Source organism: Cydia splendana, chromosome 13 (genome assembly GCF_910591565.1).
Source record: "Cydia splendana chromosome 13, ilCydSple1.2, whole genome shotgun sequence".
Classification (NCBI taxonomy): Eukaryota; Metazoa; Arthropoda; class Insecta; order Lepidoptera; family Tortricidae; genus Cydia; species Cydia splendana.
This window is the reverse complement of record NC_085972.1, coordinates 3,774,200-3,785,732: the sequence shown is the minus strand read 5'-3', so window position 1 is coordinate 3,785,732 and position 11,533 is coordinate 3,774,200.

The window sequence follows — 11,533 nt, the reverse complement described above, 5'->3', positions numbered from 1 at the left end:
TATCAAATGAAAGAGCTTATTGTAAGGATTTCTAATAATTTTTTTTTATAATTTTCGAATCAACAGTTTAGAAGTTATTCAAGAAAATAGGCAAAAAATGACCATTCCCCCCCCCTTATCTCCGAAACTACTAGGTCTAAAATTTTGAAAAAAATACATAAAATAGGTCTATACCTATAGATGACAGGAAAACCTATTAGAAATGTACAGTCAAGCGTGAGTCGGACTTAATTACAGTTTTTAATCCGACCCCTAGGGATTTTTTAAAGAGATTTCACTCACGTTTCACATAAAAAATACATTGTTAACAGTGCCGGATTACTTAGAGTAGTAGTTTTCTTAGAGTAATTGGTGATAATTTTCTGATAAGATAATCATTTTAAATATTTAACGGTCTTACCTACTTACGAGTAATTGTAAGGTCAAATTAAAAATAATGTTTAAAAAAAATGTTAAATTGAGAGCTAGCTTAAAGTTTTTTGTACTTGTCGACTTTAATGGTTGAATTAATAAAGACTTTGTAACCAATAAGCAAAACAAGCACGTGCATACGGCACCACGTTCAGGGAGGGCACCAAAATGCCAGGTTGAAAAAGGTGAACAAATTTTAAAATTAGGGACAGACACATCGTTTTTACCACACGATTTTTTTAGCTGTCCAAAAGCTAATTTGCAAAAATAATGGCGCGTAATTCTTTGGGAAACAATCGGTCGCAGTAGAAGAGTCGTGATTACATGCATAGATTCGATTTCAACCCACTCTTTTGCGGTTCGGCGTTAGGTCTTATGCGAGGCCTTCTGCCTTACGGCAAAGTTGATCTTCTGCCTTAATTACACTTGGGCGTGGATCCAAATCCAAGCTTTCCTCTTTCGCAGCTGGGCCTACTGCCTTTCTCACACTTCGCCAATTCAATTCCAAGCTCTCTGCTTTCTTGCATATTTTATGCATGAAAACAACCTCGCTGAGACCCTTAAATATCGAGCCCTATGCGAAGCTAGGCTGATAGAAAACTGTCCCATCCCTTCTCTGTATGAAATCCTGGATTCGCGCCTGGTTGGGACTAAAACTAAAATTGCGTTTTTATATCGAAAAATTTTCGCGCTCGCTTCGCTCGCATTTTCAATTACTTTATAAGGTATGATAAAGGTGACATTCGGGTGGCGACTGCAGCAACATTACTCTGTTGCAACGTTACTGCTGCAGTACTGTCAACTTCCGTGATAAAATGATGTGACTGATTTCCATACTAAAAGTAAAAATGTACAACTGTCTATCATATTGCGTTTTTATATCGAAAAATTTCCGCGCTCGCTTCGCTCGCGTTTCTATTACTTTCTACGCTATGATAAAGGTGACATTCGGGTGGCGACTGCAACAGCATTAGGTACTCTGTTGCAACATTACTGCTGCGGCACTGTCAATTTTCGTGATAAAATGATGTGACTGATTTCCATTCTCAGCTGTAATGCGGCAATGAACTTCCCTCAATTTACCAAAAAATCAATGTAATCTTGATGACCCGAGGGAGAGGGGGCACCTAGAAATGCTTAGGGCATCAAAATATCTTAATCCGGCACTGATTGTTAAAAATTGTGTAATATACGGAACCCTTGGAACGCGAGTCCGACTCGCACTTGGCCGGTTTTTTTCTTCTCGAGGCTGTGGTGTAGATTAAAACCAGTAATATTTTTTGCAATACATAAGTGCTTTGTGAGTATGCCTTCTTCTTCTTCTTCCTCGCGTTATCCCGGCATTTTGCCACGGCTCATGGGAGCCTGGGGTCCGCTTGACAACTAATCCCATGATTTGACGTAGGCACTAGTTTTTACGAAAGCGACTGCCATCTGACCTTCCAACCCAGAGGGGAAACTAGGCCTTATTGGGAATTAGTCCGGTTTCATCACGATGTTTTCCTTCATCGAAAAGCGACTGGCAAATATCAAATGATAATTCGTACATAAGTTCCGAAAACTCATTGGTACGAGCCGGGGTTTGAACCCGCGACCTCCGGATTGAAAGTCGCACGCTCTTACCGCTAGGCCACCAGCGCTTCCTTGAGCGCTTTGTGAGTATGCCTAAACTGAAGAAAAGACAGTCACTTTCACTTACCACTCAGTATTTATTAAGTTCATACTAATAGTCCATTAGTAGATTAATTATGTTAGACAACGCACAACGCCGGATGATCAGAGGACACAAACAGCCTATCATGGTGTAAATTCAGTTTATTTTTTACTGACACTTTATTTTGAATAATCATTATTAATGAAATAGATACATAAATTACGTCACGTATACATATGTATGTTAGTCTGTAAGGTATTTGTAATATGGGCCTTGTGGCCTGATTTAAATTTCTAAATAAATAAAATTACATAAAATAAAAATACTTAGGTACGTAACGAACCAGGAAAACGAAATCCCGCGTAAAGGCGTACTACTATAAAATTGTATAATAGGTGCAAATAAAAATGAACTTATATAAGAATAATTGTCGCGTACATAATGTTTGGTGAATAGCGATAGCTGGGTTCGGTGTTTGCTCCTACATTATTCAGAATCGCTCGCCGCCTTCCGCGCTCGAATTATCGCACAAACAGCTTAATTGATTAGCTGATTTGATGTAGGCGCTCTGGATAATAGCGGAAATAGGGATCATCTAAATGTCAATGTACCTATTTTTGGATGTTTGTTCTGTAAGTACATAACAAATTTTGCATATATATTTTGTTTATATCCTTGAATAAGACATATAATATTTTGCTCCCGGATTTCATCCTCTAAGAATGTGATGAGGAGCTGATGAGGTTTTAATTTAGTATGAGATTACTAACAGGCCAATTTGAACGTACACCTGACATCAGAATCATATCAGATATTATTATACTAGCGAACCGCCCCGCCTTCGCACGGGTTAAAAAATTATACACCTAAACCTTCCTCAAGAATCACTCTATTGATAGGTGAAAACCGCATGAAAATCCGTTCACTACTTTTTGAGTTTATCGCGAACATGCAAACACATAAACAGACAGACGCGGCGGGGGACTTTGTTTTATATGGTGTAGTGATTAGAAGTAAGGAAACCGAACTAATCTAATTCCAAAAAGAACTAGCTCCCTCTGGACTGCACTGGGAGGTCAAATCGAATTTTCTTGAAACTACGTTGTGGACCCCTAGCTCCCCTAGAACACATTTAGCAATATATACGTACATGAGTACATAACATAAGGGGAACTCTTGTCTAAGAGATGAAAAACTCCTATCACTCATATAAGAAACACTTACATACGAGAAAACTCTTTACTGTAAAACGAAACTTTACTACATACAAATAGAAAGAACTATCCATTAAAAGAATCGACAATAGGGGAGTGAAACCGTTATCATAATAGCATTTCAATGACATCACAGACAATGAAAAACTCTAGGAGTAGACTTAACTGGCAAGGAAAGTATTTTCTTTAAAAGCATTAACGTAAGAAAGGAATCCTTTACACAAGAGCGGATCTAAATCCAATTGCCTACCGAGCAGTGGAGAGTATAAGCAAGACCAAACCAAGACCCATAATTGTTACACATAAATAAGTTTTTGGCAAAAATTTCATTTTTGGTACAAGCTTTTATCGCTGACTGTACTTTTCTTTCCACAGGCAACTAATGCTCATCGAGACAATTCTAAAACCCCAAACACAATTAGGTTTTGTTGTTTTATCACATAGTTCCTATGGCCACCTCCGGTCTCCATCATCATATCAGCTCAATGACACCATAGTATTGCATTGTCACCCGACTTACGTATGTACAGTAGCGGAAAAAAATCTATCATATTGTGATTTTTCTGTAAAATATATCAAAATAGATGAAACCAGGGACTGAATTTGTTGATAACTAATCAAAAAAGGTTGTATTGATTTATTCTAGGCCCAATATATGCTAACAGGCCGGTACATATTTCAAAAATCTATTTGAATTCGTATATCTGGAACATGACGTCCGTCACTTGTAGTATATAAGTCGATAAAAAACAGAATATCGTGTTAATTCGTAACAATATTTGTAAGAATTATCAGTTCCGTCATGGGGAGGCCTCGTGGAAATAAAAACGGCTGCTATTTAACTGATCACCAGATTTAGTAAAATTTAATACCAAAAAAATCTATTTTACCACCCTAAAATCATGAATGATCACCAAAATTATAACACCATTTTAATGTGAAATTATTACCAATTTTATTACATTTTACTATCCTTTTAAAGGAAATGACACCAAACTATAATCATTAATAACCCAAAAATAGTCAATGATTACCAAATTTCAAACCCCATTTTAATGTGAAATGATAACCAAATTTTTACATCTTGCTATCCTATTAAAGAAAATGACACCAAAATAATCATTGTAAACCCAAAAATAGTAAATGACCACCAAAATTAGAACTCCATTTTAATGTAAAAAATGATAACCAAATTTTTAAATCTTGCTATCCTATTAAAGCAAATGGCTCCAAAATAATCATTGTAAACGCAAAAATAGTAAATGTAATGTAACATTTTAATTAAAAATGTGCAAACATTTAATATATCGTTATCCTATTAAATTAATTAATCCACTTCGTCACCTTTTTCTAGTAGCATTTTATTTCTGTAACAGTCGCAGTTCTAACCTAACCTAACCCACTTTTCTAGTAGCATTTCTTTTCTGCAAGGGTCGCAGTTCAAACCTAACCTAACCCACTTTTCTAGTAGCATTTCGTTTCTGTATGGGTCGCAGTTCAAACCTAACCTAACCCACTTTTCTACATAGTAGCATTTCTTTTCTGTAAGGGTCGCAGTTCAAACCTAACCTAACCCACTTTTCTAGTAGCGTTTCGTATCTGTATGGGTAGCAGTTGAAACTTAACCTAACCTACTTTTCTAGTACCATTTCGTTTCTGTAAGGGTCGCAGTGCTAACCTAACCTAACCCACTTAACTGATAGCAGTTTAACTTACTTTTCTAGTAGCATAACGAAATGCTACTAGAAAAGTAGATTAGGTTAGGCCTACCTAACCTGCGGTGCGGGCTACGGGGGGTTGAGCGGGAGGGGCTAGTAATTTTGGCATCAGTTTACTTTATTTGGTAATATGTATAAATTTTTTGGTAATCATAGTGGTTTATTTAGGTGAAAATATCGCATTAATTTGGTCTTCAAGATTTGGTGATCATTAATGATTTTTGGTGATCATTCAATATATTTGGTATTTGAATACAATTTGAAGTGCAGTCGTAATTAAAGTGGTGGTACTTTTGTATTTTTAGGCCTTATTTTTTTGGTGTTCAGTAATTTTTTTTGGTAAGCATGATTTTTTTATTTAGGGTACCAAAGTATTTTTTGGTGGTCATTATATTTGTAGCAAAATAAAAACTTATCAATAGCTATAAAAGAAGCAATTGTAATGGGGTACAAAAATGGCTTAACGCAATCGACGCTGGTTAAGCAATTTCAACTTCATCAGTCGACTATATCGAAGGTTTTAAAACGCGAAAAGCTTCACGGATGTGTAAAAAAGCCCAATAAACCTGCTCGCCCACGCTGCACATCACATTTGGTTGACCGCAACATTTTGAGATTAGCCAGAGACAATCCACGATTCACGGCGAGCGACATTATGCGAGAAATATCGGCTGGAGATTCAGTTTCTGTGACCGTACGTACTATAAGAAATCGTCTGATTGATGGAGGACTTCGTGCTCGTCGCCCTGCTAAGAAACCACTTATTTCCAAGAAGAATCGGACAGCTAGAAAAAAATATGCGAAATAACATCTTTCTTGGACTGCCGAAATGTGGGAAAAGGTAATTTGGAGCGACGAATCCAAGTTTTTACTGTTTGGAACAGATGGAATTACGTACGTACGACGCCCCGACAATGCTCGCTATGACCCCAAGTACCAGCTCCCTACAGTCAAGCACGGCGGCGGCTCCCTTATGGTATGGGGATGTTTCAGTGCAAGTGGCGTTGGTCCGTTACATCGAATAAACGGGATTATGACAAAGGAAGTATATGAAGAAATATTACAAGATGTTTTTCTTCCCTGGGCACGCCAAAATTTCGGCAGGGCGTTTATATTTCAACAAGATAATGACCCGAAACATTCATCGAATTTTGTTAAGCAGTGGTTCAAAAAACGTAGAGTGCGGAATTTGGAATGGCCCAGTCAAAGTCCGGACTTGAATCCGATAGAAAATCTATGGAAGGAGCTAGGACGTCGTGTGAGTGCAAGAAAAGCAAGAAATATAAATGAAATATTTGAGCAATTAAACGAAGAATGGGAACGCATTCCAAATTCTTTCCTCGCAAAGCTGATTGCATCACTGCCCCGAAGATGCCAAGCTGTTCTTGTTGCAAAGGGTTTCAGTACCAAGTACTAATCATATATTTTGATTTTCAGTCAAGAATCTGTTATTTTTGTTGTTTTTTTTTTTTGTTAATAATTTTAATAAACCACTTTTACCTATACCTACTTTGCGTTTTAGTTATTTTAGGTACTTTTAAATAAATTTGTGCAGAAAACGAGTGTCTTTTATGATATCATATGAATGTAATATATGATTATACTCTCCATTTAAAGAGCTTTCATATGATAATAGTTAAGGTAGGTTTAGTCGATCACATATAGAAATATTTAATAAAAACACAAATATGATAGATTTTTTTCCGCTATATACTGTATGCAAAATTTCAGCTCAATCGAAAACCAAAGTGGATCAAATTTAACTTGCAAGATTTGATTACAGATAACGGTGAGGTGAAACTAAATAAAAGCTTGTAAATAGTCTTCGCGATTTCGCTTACAGTCCTGAATGCAAATGTGGAAATTGCGATAGTTTTAAAAAGAAGGGAATTTTGTAGTTTCAGGAACATTTCACAGGAAACAAGGGAAACTTCGATTCTCATACTAAATTATGAGAAGATTTCCAAATTTTGCCAATTGGAAACTTCGTTGGAAACTTTCCAACGGCACACCACTAGTCCGAATCTCGGTAGCCATTTGGACCCTATTTTATAAAGCTAAGAGTTACAAGTTTAGTACGGTGTTTGACACGCGCTTGGCCAATCGCGCAGGCATTTTGGTTAGTGTCGCCAGGACCAAGGAATGTACGCTCAGGCGGCCTAGCCAAGGTGACGATCGCTTGCGCTTCGCCATCGAATCGCTTTGTGTCTCTCTATCACTCTTCCATATTAGTGTGATAGTGACAGTTGCGACTTGCGTTTCGTTCGCTACGGAGAGTTAGCGATTGGCATGTTGGCTACGGGGCCAGAACTTGGGTTCAGCGTGCGGCGTAATACTTGTAATATTATAAATTGTAGTTTTAATTTAATATATCTCTCTCTGTTTATGTTTGAAATGAGAGAGTCCCTGGTCAAACTATATCTATTCTGTACGTTGTACAGTCAGCTGCTTAGAAACTTCTGCTGCTGACTGTACAATCTCGAGGTCACATAACACTAGTTTACCTAGGATCCCTACTCGCCCATACTCGCGCATGCTACGGTAATACCCCAGCTGCATCTCGACCGAGTGACGCTGACGTCCCGTTTCTTTTGAATTCTTTTTGTAAATAATGGAATGGAATCCCGCAGCATTTGTCTCACTCGCAGTGACGTCGGCGATTTAAATTAATACGCTTTAAAAAAATGTTGGAAAAGTTTTCGTGGGCGGATGAATTTCTCAAATTTTGAATAAATATTCTAAAAGCACACACAATACGTGTCGGGACTCGGAAGGTATACCCTATTTTTTTCTAGGTTTTAGATTTCCGTAGTCAACTTATGGTTTCGCAATGTCTGCAGGAAGATCATCGCTGACTTTCGGGTCACATTATAGGTACATTATGAATGTAAGAAGTTTTAGTACCTTTATAATTTTATAGACATAATTATATTGTTGTTCTTAGTAATTAGCACGATAATTTTACCACCTACGCTGCGGAGCTTAATATTTATGCATCGCAGAGATTCGCAGTGAACTTGTTAACCAAAAATGCTCTACTATTTAAAACAACGATTTCCGTTATTTTATAACAACATATTTCAATAAGTACAAAAAATCTACAACCGTTATGTACGAAGTTAACTAGTAGCACAAGTTATTTAACCCTGTACTTATATTCTCCCAAAAGACTCATTCCATTTCGTCTATTTATAGACATCTCAGTCCAATACGAAGAAATATCGAAAGTTGTCAATCTGTCACGTGCACTACCTTATCGCTTTGAATGAGTTTGCAGATAAAGCGAGTAAAGCGACCACACGACGCGATATATCATCCGGCACCCGTCTAACAGATAAATCGTGTTCGGTTTTAATGCACCCGGAATTCAGTATCTGATAAATTTATGTCCCACAGAAATTGATTGCTATGAAATTCGAACGTCTGAAAACCTGTTAAAATTTTTGTCGGTGGATACAAGCATGGAGCCAGTGGGATGTTTTTAGAAGGAAATTGTTATATTCTTAAGTGAAAAGTTTGTTTGGAAAATATTCTATACGCATATTTTGTAATGCCAAAATTGTAAGGTACCTAAATTCGAGTAATTCTTAATACTTTAGTTTGCCAGGTATGGATGTTTTGCGAAATCATCCGACATCGACATTCAGAAGTACCTATTCGGTTTTACGTTTTACCCGATCACACCATAAGGTTAGATAATAATATATTAAAATTAGTAAAACTTATAAAAGTTTTACTAATTTTAATATATCTACTGACAATAATTGATATTAGGACGAAAAAATATTAAGGCAATGAAGTTCTGCAAGCTATCGAGTTTTTTTATGCAAAAATTGTCGTATTACATTTCAAAATCCGCTTGAACAGCCATCTGCATCTTGGCAGCATTTCAAGTACATCTTGTGGCCTCTAATGTCGTTCGGAAATGCTTTGCGGTGCTTTTCGGCAATTTAAAACGGTGTAGGTACTACGTTATTGGGGCTCGTTCATAAACTGTTCGCTATCGAAGATTGGGTGGAGGCCAAACGATGCTCTCATTACTAAGGTTTCACTAAAGAGGAGTTCTTAATATATAAATATACATATCATTTTACACACCATGCCAAAGGGGCCCAATTTCTTAGACGTATTTTAATTTAATTTTATTTTATTTTATTTAGTATTAGTTTTTAATTTTAATTTAGTTTTATTTTATAGATAAGTTAGTTTATTTTATTTTTAAAGTTTGTATCTACCTTATAAATAAATAGTACATTTTACACACATGAGAGTATCTTCAATACTCGGCTCTACGAATTTAAGTCTACGACCAATCATTGCTACCAAACGGAAAATGCTGGTGTGCTATATACTCTACGTAGTATAAATATTGAAGAATATTTGGAACATAAATCTTCAACGTGATTTTAATACATAGCTGTATCATATTTTAAAATTTGGACTTCTCAGCCTTGAAACTCTACAAAAAAACATAATACGTTGTTGATATGTATTTCGCTCGGTTAACTTACACTACGCAGCCGTAACTTAGAATGTTACCTAAGGTCATCAGTATTACTACTAGCTTTATACTGCCAGACATTCAACGACCTCCGCAAATAACAATTGCACCAACTTTGTCATCGATTTGAATTCATTTCTTTTCTTTAGTATTTCTGCATACATATCCAGTCTGGAATTAGCTCAGCGCTAATGAAAGACGATACATCACAGAACCCATTCAGGCCCATTCATTCGACACTGAAGTATCGGCGCACTTTGACTGCCTTGATTGAACCAAATGAGAATACTATCATATTTCAAAGGAGCTTTGTGCTGATTATTAGGTCTGCTTTCTTTATACGATTTGTGGTTAGATTTCAAATATATTGTACTTATCTAGATGTTGGGGGATGATTCGTCTATAATGTACAATTTAAAGAACGACCACCTTACCACCAGGTGATCCGTCTGCTCGTTTGCCTCCTATTTCATAAAAAAAAAATGATTTTCTACTCCAGCAGGTTAAAGGACTGTCCCATTTCAATCATAGACAGAGAGAAACATACTATCTTTGTCTTATACTAGTACTAGCACCCAAAAGAAAAGGATGAGGATAGTTTTCCTAGTTCTTACTATATTTGTCAATTAAGAGCTCATCAACGTGCACACTAGCGCCACTGCTAAATAATCGTAATTATTTAAATTTAAAAAAGGAGGCCGCTACGGAATGTTTTGTATTTAAGTACCTTTAGAATACATCAAACTAGTTTTTATGTTGCTGGATTCGTCAATCTATGCGTCCAAAGTTAAAACGGCCGTTTTTGTTTGGCTACAAATATAATGACCACCAAAAAATACTTTGGTACCCTAAATAAAAAAATCATGCTTACCAAAAAAAATTACTGAACACCAAAAAAATAAGGCCTAAAAATACAAAAGTACCACCACTTTAATTACGACTGCACTTCAAATTGTATTCAAATACCAAATATATTGAATGATCACCAAAAATCATTAATGATCACCAAATCTTGAAGACCAAATTAATGCGATATTTTCACCTAAATAAACCACTATGATTACCAAAAAATGTATACATATTACCAAATAAAGTAAACTGATGCCAAAATTACTAGCCCCTCCCGCTCAACCCCCCGTAGCCCGCACCGCATACCTACCTAACCTAATCTACTTTTCTAGTAGCATTTCGTTACCTATGCTACTAGAAAAGTAAGTTAAACTGCTATCAGTTACGTGGGTTAGGTTAGGTTAGCACTGCGACCCTTACAGAAACGAAATGGTACTAGAAAAGTAGGTTAGGTTAAGTTTCAACTGCTACCCATACAGATACGAAACGCTACTAGAAAAGTGAGTTAGGTTAGGTTTGAACTGCGACCCTTACAGAAAAGAAATGCTACTAGAAAAGTGGGTTAGGTTAGGTTTGAACTGCGACCCATACAGAAACGAAATGCTACTAGAAAAGTGGGTTAGGTTAGGTTTGAACTGCGACCCTTGCAGAAAAGAAATGCTACTAGAAAAGTGGGTTAGGTTAGGTTTGAACTGCGACCCTTACAGAAACAAAATGCTACTAGAAAAGTGGGTTAGGTTAGGTTAGAACTGCGACTGTTACAGAAATAAAATGCTACTAGAAAAAGGTGACGAAGTGGATTAATTAATTTAATAGGATAACGATATATTAAATGTTTGCACATTTTTAATTAAAATGTGGTTACAATTTTTGTGATCATTTACTATTTTTGCGTTTACAATAATTATTTTGGAGCCATATGCTTTAATAGGATAGCAAGAATTAAAAATTTGGTTATCATTTTACATTAAAATGGAGTTCTAATTTTGGTGGTCATTTACTATTTTTGGGTTTACAATGATTATTTTGGTGTCATTTTCTTTAATAGGATAGCAAGATGTAAACATTTGGTTATCATTTCACATTAAAATGGGGTTTGAAATTTGGTAATCATTGACTATTTTTGGGTTAATAATGATTAGTTTGGTGTCATTTCCTTTAAAAGATAGTAAAATGTAATAAAATT